The 13,580-nt window shown below is 38.9% G+C and overlaps 1 pseudogene; it reads left to right on the forward strand.

Moving 5' to 3' along the window:
• The first annotated feature begins 816 nt into the window (after positions 1 to 816).
• LOC109451376 (ras suppressor protein 1) lies at positions 817 to 11,737 on the forward strand (annotated as a pseudogene).
• Positions 11,738 to 13,580: the final 1,843 nt, after the last annotated feature.

The following is a 13,580-nucleotide window of genomic DNA, read 5'->3' on the forward strand; positions in this document are numbered from 1 at the left end:
CATTGAGAAGCTGAATCAATGCCAGCACCACCTACTGGACTACTAAACCCATAATTTTTTAAGCTACTGTGGTTAGGTTTTCTGCAATTTGCAGCCAAATCTATTCTTAAGTAATTGCAATATATGACAGGGCTATTGTGGACATGAGGTGAGATTAATATACAAATCACATAGTAGAGGCTCAATACATGATAGTTCTCTTTACATTTCATTTTACAGAAAATTGACATCATTCCCTTTGTGATTAGTCTTGTTAACATTTTGTACAAGCTTTTTTTTTTTTTAAGCCTAAGTCACCTACAATGGAATATTTTTTCAGAGTCATCTCTAGGTTCCCTCTAGAATTTTCCAAGGCCTCAGAAAGACTAGGGAAGGGAAGGACTAGAAAGAATATCTGTCAAATATATGGTGATGGAAAGAGAACTGACTCTGGGTGGTGAGCACACAATGTGATATATAGATGATGTATCACAGAATTGTACCCCTGAAATCTATTTAACTTTACTAACAATTGTCACCCCAATAAACTTTAATTTAAAAAAAAGAAAGAAAAAAAGAAAAGAAAAAAAGAAAGAAGGAAAGAAAGAGAAAGAAAGCAAGAAAGAAAACAAAAGAAAAGAAAAGAAAAAAGAAAGGAAGAAAGGAAGGAAGAATACCTAGTTTAGCAGGAGGCTGAGGATGAAAAGATCCCAGGTAACTGTCAAACAAATTGGAAAACAATCTCTCCCCAGTAACTATCAGTGAAAGCATCCTTCTCCCTTCCTTTCCTCAGCTGCCCGCCAAGGTTCTTCATGCCTGACTGCAGTGACTTCGGATATGAAGGCAGAAAACGTGTATGTAGAGTGCCTTGCACAATGCACGGCTCACAGGAGACCCTCAGTAGACACTACTCTGTTTGTTCTTCTTCCTGCCTGGCACTCTCACAGTCTCAGCTTACTGAACAATCAGACTCACTATGGAAAGGAACCCCATGAAGAAGACGCTTTAAGCCTGAAAGGGGAGGAGAGGTCAGAGAATGATTATTCCAAGGATCGGGAGCAACAAGGAACAAGGGTTTGGAAATGTTCTGAGTCAAGCAGGTCAGAAATCAGTTTCTAAAAAGCAGGTGTCTGGGATCTCTCGCTTTTTAAAACAGGGCCGTGTGTGTGTGTGTGTGTGTGTGTGTGTGCATGCATCTCAGCTTAAAGTCCCCATACAGTATCCAACAAGTGTGTGTGTGAAAGTATGGATCCATGGTTGGGTGGATGGATGGATGGATCACTAGGGACAGGAAGGGATAACGTGAGCGATGAGCAGCCGTGGTCTGGCTGTCTCTTCACCTGGCCTGGCTTTGTGAGAACTTTTCAAATGCTCTGCTGCAACTGCTCAATTCTTCTGGTATAAGGTGAAAGCAGCCACAGACACTATGTAAAGGAACTCATGTGTTCCAATAAAACTTTATTTACAAAAGCAGGTGGCGGTCGGAATTTGGCCCATGGGTCAGTTTGCCCATTCCTGCTCTGGACCATGTCCACACCTGGGAGGGCCTCCTGGAACTGCAGCAGCTGTTTTGCTACAAGCCTGAGGATGGAGATGGACAGGTGCAGATAAAGAAACTTGGTTCCCTGACAGGAACCTCCAACACCTGGGACCCACCCTTGTTCTATGCTTCTTATCTTGTGAGATATGTGATTTCCTTTTTATTGTGTCCATTTGAGTGGGCTTTTCTCTTACTTGCAGCCATACCTCCCCAAGAGGAAATACTCCCCCTTGTCTATTTCCCTCATTAGCTTGCAGTAGGACATAAATCTACTGAAGGCAGGTAGCAGCAGGAGAAAAATGAGAAATGCCTCCTTACTGAGGACTTCCCAGTGCAAGAAGTCACTTTAGTAGATTTTAAAATACTTTAGGAATTGCCATACTGCTAACCCCCCTGAACGGTCACTGATCTGTTCCAGCTGTGTTTACAGAGGTTTGAAGATGATTATTAGGATGTAGCCCCTACCCTTGTTTAGTGGGCTAACTTCACTTAGCCACTCATGTCTACTGTCCTTCATTTGTCTTTTATTGTTTTCTATGTGTAAATCTGATCTCTACCAATTTAGAGAATAGATCTTTCATGACAGAAAACTATTCGTAGATCTTACAAAATTTGGCACTTAACAGATATACAATATGTGCATTACTAACCGGATATTTGAAGGGATATTTTCATAAACATATTACAGATATAAGAACCATTTGGGGTCATTTTAAACAGCATCAGTCTGACTTACGCTACCTATTGCAAAAAAATTGTATTGAGTCTATCTGGGAAATGTCTTTTGTTTTATTTTGTTTTTTTAAAATTCAGCTAATTTTGAACTATTGATTCATTTTTTTTTCTCTAAGGAGAATGTTTTCCCTTTAGTGAAACTTGTACAGTATGAACTTGTAGCACAGGAGCTCACTCTTTTGGCAACTGGTTGTTGTAATCAACATATCACAATGTGCACAGGTTTACCCTTTTTCTCTAAATTTAACAAAACAGTTATTATTAGAAGTTGGCCTGTAACTTTGGGGCAGTTTTCAAACAATGGGTAAAATACATAAAAATAGTAGGCAAGGAGATGAAATTAGATTATAATGGGGAGCAAGGGGGAAAAGAAGAAAAAAAGATTAGTCTAGTTTGAACTTGCCTTAATTATACCCTATATGCAATGAAATGTGGTAATTTGATCTTCGTTGATTTAATGGTATAATCCCTCTTTTGTACTAGTAAATAGCCCCCAATTGCCTTGTGTATGAATTATGTTACAAGAAATGTGTAATTCTATCAGTGAGTTTGCTTAAACAAAAAAGTAGAATTTTTAAAGTGGCCTTAAAAGGGGGAGGGGTGGGCATTTTATTTTAAATTGAGATTCTTAACAGACTCTAAACACTTTTTAAATAAATTACAATTTATTTTCCTGACTGTGTAAATAATGTTTACAAACTGTAGAAAGTACAAAGAAGAAACAAAATTACGCATAAGCTCAAAATTCAAAGACAATCACTATAAAAATACTGGGGCAGTTCCTTCTAGTCCTCTCTCTCTCTCTCTCTCTCTCTCTCTCTCTCTGTCTCTCTCTCTCTCACACACACACACACACACACACAGAGTTAAAAAAATATAAATCTATTTCAAGGTTTATGGTTAAGATTAAATTGTAAGTCACTCCCAGATCATTAAGAAATTTTCATTAAGCTTTGTAGATGATCATTTAGTTATTTTTCAGTACATTATATTCTCTCCCTTAATTTTAGTTTGAAAGAAAAGATACTCATTGTATTTTAAAAGATTTTTGAAATAAAAATTATTCACAATCCTATTATTTTATTATAACTATTCCCATTTCCTACTCCTTCCCTTACAGTGCAGATGCTATTTTGTATCCTGTTACACAGTAAATCCTTCTCAATTTGACCATGGGACCCTTTCTTGAGAGAGTATCTTACGGTACTGACGTTCAGAGTGTGAACCCTGGAAGAGGGATGCAGCATCTCTGAGGAAATTGTTAAAAATGTAAATTTTCAGGTTCCAACCCAGACCTACTGAATCAGAAACTGGGGGGTGGGTTGGGGGATGGGAGCAGCAATCTGTGGTTGTTTTTACAAGACATTAAGGCAATTTGATGCATACTAAAGTGAGAGCCACTGTCTTGTGGGATCAACAATCTGCAGAACATCCTTTGGGAAACAATTTGCAAAACTGCCTTTCTGACAAGTCTTTATATATATGCTGGAAGGAAGATATAAATTGCTGGCTGCTTCTGTTCCCTCAAGGGTAGAGCAGGGATGTTAGCTGCCTTTCAGGATCAGGACTAAATATAATAATTAGTAAATGTATTTTGTAAACTATTAAGTGGTAAAATGATATATAGTTATTAGTTATTTTATGGTGACCTTGAATTCAAGTTGAAACATTTCTATTACTAAGCTCTAGGGAAAGCCAAGTGGAATGTGGACACATATGGTTCTTAATTTTCACATATTCAACTTTTATACAACCTAATTTTCACACATTACACATGCCACCCCTAAAATGCCTTTCCCACACGGAATCTGGAATTTCCTACACTTGCAGTTTCATGAGCAGTTTGAGGAATCCCACGGCTGCACCACCTGCCAACCCACAGCTCTGCTCTGGCAGGATCACATCTTTTTCTATTTCACAGTTTTTGTGCATATTTTATTGAGTCTTGCCTTTATTATTTACAAAGAAAACAAGAGAGAAACAGTAAGAGGCACAGTCCTCAGCCATGTTTAGTTTCTATTACACTTCTTTGGCAGTCGTAGGCTATGATTGTTCATATTTTTGTTTTATGCATGCGCTAGCCTCTCAAATATCGCCTAGTACATAAATTAGTGTTTCTTTCCAGTTCTCTGCTTTCTGAGCTATGCCTGCTTCCTCTCGCCAATTTGTTCTTCTTGCCTTCCTAGTCGTGATGTCTGGTCATCCTCAGATGCCTAGTAATCCCTAGTTGTCTGTTCATATTTTTATGATTTTAGGTACCTGGCATGGGCTCCTCTGCAGCTGCTCAGCTCATTTCCCCCAACAGTAAAAGAAAAGGCAGCTGTGATCTTCATGTAAGTGGGTAGAGACTTAACCAAGAAATTCCACTTAGGGACTTGGGCATGGGCAGGCAAGCAGGCTGAAGACCCCTTTCCCTCTCACCCCCTTTTCTCGCCTCATGGCCAGACCGAAGGGCTCTACTTTGGCCTTGGAGGACTCCAGTGAATTGTTTTACTTTCGCAGAGATGACTTACATTGTTTATTCCTTCTGAGTCCATCTTTGAAGTTCCAATTTATCTTTCTCAGTCCTCCACTCCCACATGCCACTATCCCTCCCAGGTAGGAAGCCCCCATTATTTGAAGGGATATTCTCGGGGTTATAACCCAGGATCCAAGGCTGCTGCTGCTGTTGGCTATTCAGTGGTGGTGATGTGTGTGTGTGTGGGTGGGTGGGGGGAGGTCAGGGTCATGACTAGTTTTGCTGCTCTGGATATAGGTCTGTAATTAATTATCCAGATAATTAATTATCTCAGGGCCTCCTACTGCTCTTGACTTGTAGTCACCCTGACTCTGAGCTGGCAGTTTCTTTTCATCTTTTATCTTTCTTTCTGTTCCAATCTGTTTTTATAGATTTCTCTAGAACAATAGTTCTTTAAGTATAGTGCCTGAACCAGCATTAGCACCCCTGGGAACTTGTTAGAAATACAAATTGTTTATCTATAATACAGTTGATGAGCATTTGGTTGTTTCTAGATTTTTGACTGAATAAAGCGGCTATGAACATTCTTATACAGGTGTCTCTGCAAATATATCTTTCTAGCAGGTAAATACAGAAGTAGAATTACAGGATAAATCCAGTCTGGTGCAATCCAAAATTCTTCATAATTATGATCTGCTAATGGTATAGTGCTATGGGTTTATTCCTTTTATGGTTGCCATGTAAATACAGTAAGTCCAAATTATTGCATTGGGACCTACTCATAAAAAAAGTGCTCATTGTTTATCTGAAATCCAAATTTAACTGGGTAGCCTGTATTTTTTTATTCTTAGTTTTTGCTAAATATGCCAACTCTAATTCCTTTTTATTATCACTTATGTTACTTTAAGGACATTGAAGGACGGAAAAAGCAAGATTGACTTGTATAATCATTCTACCATGTTGACTCAAGATAGAAATTTGGCAAGAAACTGATAGTATCATAATCTATCTATCAGTCTGCTTGTTCCTCTGCACAATACACTGCCCAAGCCAGTAATTTTACATTTTCATCAGAGAGTCCTCCTTCCTAACACTAAATCCTCATTTCATGGAGGCTAAGAGAAGAATTTGAGGTTAGAAATTATTTCAGATTAGAAATTTTATTGTTCCTATTTAATGTTTAATTTGTGTTTTGAACATTTTTAATAATTACATATGCATTGTATAACACTAAGGTTTCTATTTTTAATCCAAGATTAAAATATTTATAACATATACTAGGGACTTTATAATTTGTTTAGCTCTTGGGGATAAAATTCCTCACATAACATATAAGGCTATTGCTTGATTTTTATATATTAAGCTTTGCATATACATTTTCAGAAACTCATTAAATGCAAAAATAGTACTGCTTCCAAAAAGATGTAATGGGTAGAAAAAAATTTTAATGTACCCATTAGGTCCTTGGGCTAGAAAAATAAATATCTAGATGTTTTATTAGCTTTTTAGCAAGCTTAACCAATTTTGTTCCCGTACCATTAAGCTTTTACTCAATAAAGGATCCTAGTGTACTTAGTTCTTTCTTAGCAGTTGTGGATGTTATAAGATTATCATATATTCTGCCTATGAATATTTTGGATTTGCATTTGTTTGTCCTGTAATTTTTAAAATGTGTGCTCCTTCTACCCCACTGTTTTGGTACAATCTCTTGTGGTGAGTTGGTGGCAGGACACCACCCTGACTTTGAGGTTTCTGGCAGAACATTATTCTTGTGGTTGCTAAGTTATTGCTGAGGAATCACGTCCAAAGCCTATCCTCAGTTTTGGTTCTTCCAATGCATTAAATATTGTTAGTGGTTTTAGTTCCTTCATTGTTTCTATCTGAATAAAATGAAAACTCTTGTGAAACAGGATTTCCAGAGATGGTGGGAAAAGATCTACGTCCAACAAAGCTCAGGTTTGTTTGCATAAATTAGATTACTTCTGTTTTACTCAGCCATTCTCTAGACAGGCAAGAGAAATTTTGCCTCAAAATGTTCTTTTCATATCTGGTAGCAAAATTAATGCTAATAATAATAATAACTAGCATTGACCATATACCAGGTGAAGTACTAATCTAAGAACTTAACATGTATCCAGTGTAATTTATCATCCCCCATCTACAAGCTTGGTACTTTACATACATCATTCAGTCTTTACAACAACTTTTTGAGAGAGGTATTTGAAGATCAGGAAATTGAGACACTGACAAGTTAAGAAGCATGTCCAAGATGATACAGGTGGTAAATCATAGAATTGGGATTTAAACCCAGACTCTCAAGCCGTTTCACGTAATGCTGTTGAATCACTTTTCATATGTAAGCACTAGGGCACTTATTATCTTATTTCACTTTGACATGGGAAGAATAGACAATATTATTATCTCCACGTTAAAGGTAAGGAAAATGACACATAAGAGGTTAAATGGCTTGCCCAGCTTCACACATTAATGGTAGACTTGGCCCGGAGTCCCCACTGCTGGTCATTACTACAATACCTTTTCTGCTATCCTCCCAGCCTATGACTGGGTGAGGTTGTATTAAGCGAACATAGTTTTAAATTCTTCCATTCAAAGCATACCCTAAGAAGGTCATCATCCTTGAATTCTTAGTTCCCACATACTCATTGTTCATACCTAGTTTAATCATGGTGAGGAAAGAGGGGGTTGTTCAATATCCGAGAACCCAGAAAGCCTTGGTTTACGCCAGCAAACACTGATCTTCAAAGATAGACAAAGTCCTCAACCGTTTTACATTCCAAACCACACTTCCCAATAAAAATGATCCTTCACAGCAAGTTCCAAAGTAAGCTCCAGGCCGGGATCCCAGGCCATGAGTTCTATGTGAGGGTGTCATCCACAACCCACTGGGACTTTGGCAAGTTGTTTAGACAACCCGTCTCTGTCAAGCTGCCTTTGATGGCAAAGCCAGATGGGCTTCTCTGGACACCAGCTGATCTTCTCCTGCTCACCTTCGCAGGGCTCTGTTCTTCTTTTACCCTTTCCCTCCAGGTCACCAGTTCCCTGCATGCATGTTTCTCCTTGCCAAGAAGATACACTCACTGAACTGATCAGATAAATGTGCTAATCATTTATCTTGGCAGATTAATCCAGTGTCACTTCAGGTCTCTACAAAATTTCCTCCAACTACTTGACAGCCCTATCCTCTTACAATTAGAATCTTAAAAGCTAGATGCAGGTTGAGTCCAGATTCTAATTTCAAATCTCCATTGGCTCACACTTGGGACATTTTCTATCTTCCATCTCCAGCTGGCCGACTATCGTGCCCTTTCCTTTGGAACAAAAACTTCCCCACATTCATCTCCACATTCCTCACACTTATACTGGTGGAATTTATAGCTTGCTAACTCAGCCTTGTCCCAAAGACCAAGCAAAAGGGAATTGGGTTCAGGGCCTGCCTGATAGGCAGGAAATAGCCAAAGCTCCAGTTTTTTTTCATTTTTTTTTTTTTTTTTTTACTTTTTGCCCAGTTTTGGCCTCCTTTGCCCTCCTTCTCCATTTGAAAGACTTGTCTTCTGGAGGTCTCTGCTTAACTTTTTCAGCACCCAGCACTTGATCACTCTCTGGTTAAGGTTCAACAAAAAAGGCCTAAATGAGCTTTCAGCAGCAGGCAGCCAGCCTCAGCTCATGCTGCAAAATTTCCTAAAGGCTCTCAGGGGTCCACAGGCGCCAGGCACATGACAGATGGCATCAGCGTGCCCTGTGCCTCTTGCTGAGTGGTGTAAGGTCCAGCAGTGGTACCAAATCTGAGTCTGCATTAGACACTGCTTGCCCCACGGTGGTGACTCCCTGGGAGCATGCCCCACCCAGATCGTGGGCTACTCAGGGCTCTTTCGGTGGCTGTGCCTAACAGGTGGCTGGTGTTGGGCCCATGCTGCAGACATCCCTTGTAACTCTCAGGGGTCCACAGGCCCCAGGAGTGTGGTGGCTGGCTTCAGCACGCCTTGGGACTCTTGCTGGGTGGCCCCAGCCTGGTGCTCGTGGCAGCCAGCCTTGGTTAACAGCATGGCTTCTCCCGCGTGCCTCCAGGCCCAACACAGGCAGCTGCCTACTGCAGAGCACTTTGTAACTTCTACCAGGTGGCCCTCAGCCAGGCACAAGCAGTGTCTAACCTGGGTCTGCACCAGAGCCCCTCCCAAGAGGCCCCAGAACCAACATACCTGGTGGCCGGCTTCAGACCACAACAGAGCACCAACAAATTAGTTCCACAAAAGACACACACAAAGGATGGTCTCAACAGGCACTGGAACCCCACTGGGGTAAAGCCCTCTCAATTGGGTCAGATCCACATAGCAGTTCATATGCTGTGGTCATGGCTAATCCTCACAGCCAGTCAGCCTGAGGGTCAACCCCTTCCTCCCCCGTCCCTGCCCCAGATATGCCAACAGCAATCAAGGCTCAACTACAATAGGAGGGCACACACAACTCACACAAGGGACACTCCTGGATCACCCAACTCAGGTAATCAGGGAGACTGTGTCACTGGGCCCCACAGGACCCCTACTACATAAGGCCACTCTGCTAAGACTGGGAGACACAGCAGATGTACCTAATACATAGAAACAAATACACAGAATCAGCCAAAATGAGAAGGTGAAGAAATATGTCCCAAATGAAAGAACAAGAGAAAACTCCAGAAAAAGAACTAAATGAAATAGAGGCAAGCAATCTCCTAGATACAGAGTTCAAAACAATGGTTATAACTATATAAGCTGTCAGAGGGGTAGAAGCTTAGGGGAGAGGGGTTATCACTTTATGAGGGGTGTAAATGTCTAACTATTATGTTGCTTTGTACACCTAAAACTAATTAAAACAAAATTAATTTGAAAAAATGAAAAAAATGAAATATCACCACGAACAACATGGATGGATCTTGAGATTATTATGCTAAGTGAAGTAAATCACACAGAAAAAGTTGAGAACCATATAATTTCACTCATATATGGTATATAAAACTGAAAGCAACAAATGAACAAGGCAAACAAACAAACAAACAAAACAAAAACTCACAGACACACATAACAGTTTAGTGGTTACCACAGGGTAAGGGGGATGAGGCAGGGTTGGTAGAGAGGGAAAAGGGGGTCAAATATATGCAGATGGAAGGAGAACTAACTCTGAGTATTGAACACACAATGCAATATATAGATTATGTATTACAGAATCGTACACTTGAAACCTATATAATTTTACTAACCAATGTCACCCCAATAAATTTAATTTAAAAAATAAAATAAAAACAAATCACTGGTTATAAGGATGCTCAATAAATTTAGGGGAAGAATAGATGAAATCAGTGAGAACTTCAATAAAGAGATAGTAAACATAAAAAATAAACTTAGAAACCATACAAAAGAGCAAGTCAGAAATGAAGAATAAAATAACTGAAATTAAGAATACACTCGAAGGAATCAATAGCAGATTATATCACGAAGCAGAGGATTGAATCAGTGATTTGGAAGAGAAGGTAGCAGAAAACACCCAATTGAAAGAGCTAAAAGAGAAAAGAATTTTTAAAAAATGACGATAGTTTAAAGGACCACTGGGACAACATCAAGTGTACCAACATTCACATCATAGGGGTACCAGAAGGAGAAGAGGGAGAGCAAGGAATTGAGAATCTATTTGAAGAAGTAATGATGAAAATGTCCCTAATCTAGTGAAGGAAATAGACATACAAGTGCAGGAAGCACAGAGTCCCAAACATAATGAACCTAAAGAGGTCCACATGAAGACACAACATAATTAAAATGCCACAGGTTAAAGACAAAGAGAGAATCTTAAAACAGCAAGAGAAGAGCACTTAGTTACCTACAAGGGAGCTCCCATAAGACTGTCAACTGATTTCTCAACAGAAACTTTGCAGACCAGGAAGGATTGGCACAAAATATTCAGTGATTGAAAACAAAGATCTATAGTCAAGATAAGTTTACCAGATAAGGCTATCATTTAGAATCAAAGGAGAGATAAAGAGTTTCCAGACCAAAAAAAAAAAAAAAAAGCTAAAGGACTTCATCACTACCAAACCAGTATTACAATAAATATTAAAAGGACTTCTCTCATTGCTGCAGTGCACCCTGTGAACCCTGTGAGACTCTGCCATTGTCATGCCCACTCTATTAGGTGCTTCCCTCCACAGTCCAAGTCTCTGAAAAAGTTGGTGGAGGAAAGCCGGGAGAAGAACCAGCTAAAAGTGGACATGAGTTACAGTGGCATTTCCAACGTGCTGGATCTCAACGACCTGTTCTCCTTATCCCACATCACACAACTAGTCCTCAGCCACAACAAGCTAACAACTATGCCACCAAATATAGCAGAACTAAGGAATTTGGAAGTGCTCAACATTTTTAATAACCAGATTGAGGAGCTGCCCCCACATATCAGCAGCCTTCAAAAATTCAAGCAGCTGAACTTCAGCATGAATAGACTAACCACTTTGCCTCGAGGGTTTGGCTCCCTCTCAGCTCTTGAGGTCCTTGATTTGACTTACAATAACCTGAATGAAAATTCTCTTCCAGGAAATTTCTTCTATCTGACCACCCTACATGCACTCTACCTACGTGACAACAATTTTGAAATCCTGCCGCCAGATATTGGGAAGCTCACAAAGTTACAGATACTCACCCTTAGGGATAATGACCTGATCTTTCCGTCTAAGGAAATCAGGGAGCTTACTCAGCTCAAGGAGCTCAACATTCAGGGGAACCACCTGCTGTTCTGCCCCCAGAACTAGGAAACTGGGATCTGACTGGTCAGAAGCATATATTCAAAGCAGAGAACAATCCCTGGGTCACCCCGATTGCTAACCAGTTCCAGCTTGGCATGTCCTATGTTTTTTAATATATCCATTCTGAGACATACAAGTATCTCTACGGCAGATACATATAGGCAAACCCAGAACCACTGACGAAAAATAATGAAAATTGAAAAAGATCAGCCAGAAATCCCTGACAACCAAGAACAAATAAGGGGTTGGCGTGGGCTGAACTTCTAGTCACTTCTCTCGTTATTCTGTTTTCTCTTGCTCTGTCCCACAAACAATTACAACTGACCCTGAAGAACATGGGTTTGAACTGAGCAAGTCTACTTATATGTGGATTTTTTTCAATAAATACTGTAAGTGCATATTCTCTTCCTTATGTTTTCTTTGTAAGATTTTTTCTCTAACTTTATTATAAAAATACAGTATATAATACATATAACACAAAAAATATATGACTATAGACTGTTTATGTTAGCGGTAAGGTTTCTGGTCAAGAGTAGTAGTTAAGTTTTGGTGGAGACAAAAGTTATTAGTATATGGGGATTTGCAACTGAGTGGGGGGTTGGCACCCCTAACCCTTGCATTGTTTAAGGGTCAACTGTACAATGTGTGTCTGTGTGTGTGTGTTTCTTTTCACTTTTTCCTTATAGTGCTTACCACATTAACTTTTAATTTCTTTTGGTAGGTAGTAGACTTTTATAAGTTCTTAAAACCATTTCCGTTTGTTTCCTTAAAAATGACCAAAGGCAGGAAACAAAGCTCTAATTCAACTGCAAATTCCATAGTAGGCAAGGTTTCAGTTCCTTGAATAGATGTTCACAAAGCTGCTTATTATCAAAAAAATAATTGAAATCATGTATCATTTAAATGGCACAGTTAACACTGTTCACTCTTCTGTTTCTTCACATAACTCATTGTTTTGCTTTATTAAAAATTTTCCTTCACCACTGAGATATTATGTTAACTTTACTTACAAATTATTTAAATAAAATCTTGAATTTGTATCACATGTTGTTTCTTAAATAAAGAATAATCTGATCTTGGGATAGACATACACACACACACACACATACACACACACACACACACACACACACACACAGGACTTCCTTAAGAAGAAGAAGGGGGGAAAAGTTCAAAAATATAAATAATAAATGTCAATAACTACATATCTATCAATAATCACTTTAAATAAAATGGATTAAATGCTCCAATTAAAAGACATAAGGTGGCTGACTATATAAGAAAATGAGACCCATATGTATTCTGTCTACAAGAGACCCACTTCAGATAAAAAACACACACAGACTGGAAGTAAAGGGATTTAAAAAGGTATTTCATGCAAATGGAAATGGAAAACAAAAAAAGCTGGTATTGAAATACTTAGCTAAAACAAAATAGACTTTAAAACCAAGGCTATAACAAGAGACAAAGAAGGACAAAGGAATCAATCTAACATGAAGCTATAACCCTTGTAAATATTTATGCACCCAACATAGGAGAACCTAAACATATAAAGCAAATACTGATGGATATAAAGGGAGAGATCAACAATAATTACAGTAATTGTAGGGGACTTTAGCACCCCATTGACATCCATGAATACATCATCCAGACAGAAAATAAACTAGGAAACAGTGGCCTTAAATGACACATTAGACCAGATGGATTTAATTGATATTTTTAGAGCATTTCATCCCAAAGTAGCAGAATATACATTCTTTTCAAGCACACATGGAACATTTTCCAGGATAGACCACATGTTAGGCCACAAAGTAAGCCTCAATAAATTTAAGAAGATTGAAATCATATCAAGTATCTTCTCTGATCACAATGGTATGAAACCAAAAATCAATTACAAGAAGAAAACTAAAAAGCACACAAACACCTGGAGGTTAAATAACATGCTAAATAATAAATAGGTTAACAACAAAATCAAGAAAGAAAGAAAAAATACCTTGAGACAAATGAAAACGAAAATACAATGACCCAAAATCTATGGGACACAGACAAAGCAGTTCTAAGAGGGAAATCCATAGCAATACAGG

Source organism: Rhinolophus sinicus, linkage group LG06, assembly GCF_036562045.2.
Source record: "Rhinolophus sinicus isolate RSC01 linkage group LG06, ASM3656204v1, whole genome shotgun sequence".
NCBI lineage: Eukaryota > Metazoa > Chordata > Mammalia > Chiroptera > Rhinolophidae > Rhinolophus > Rhinolophus sinicus.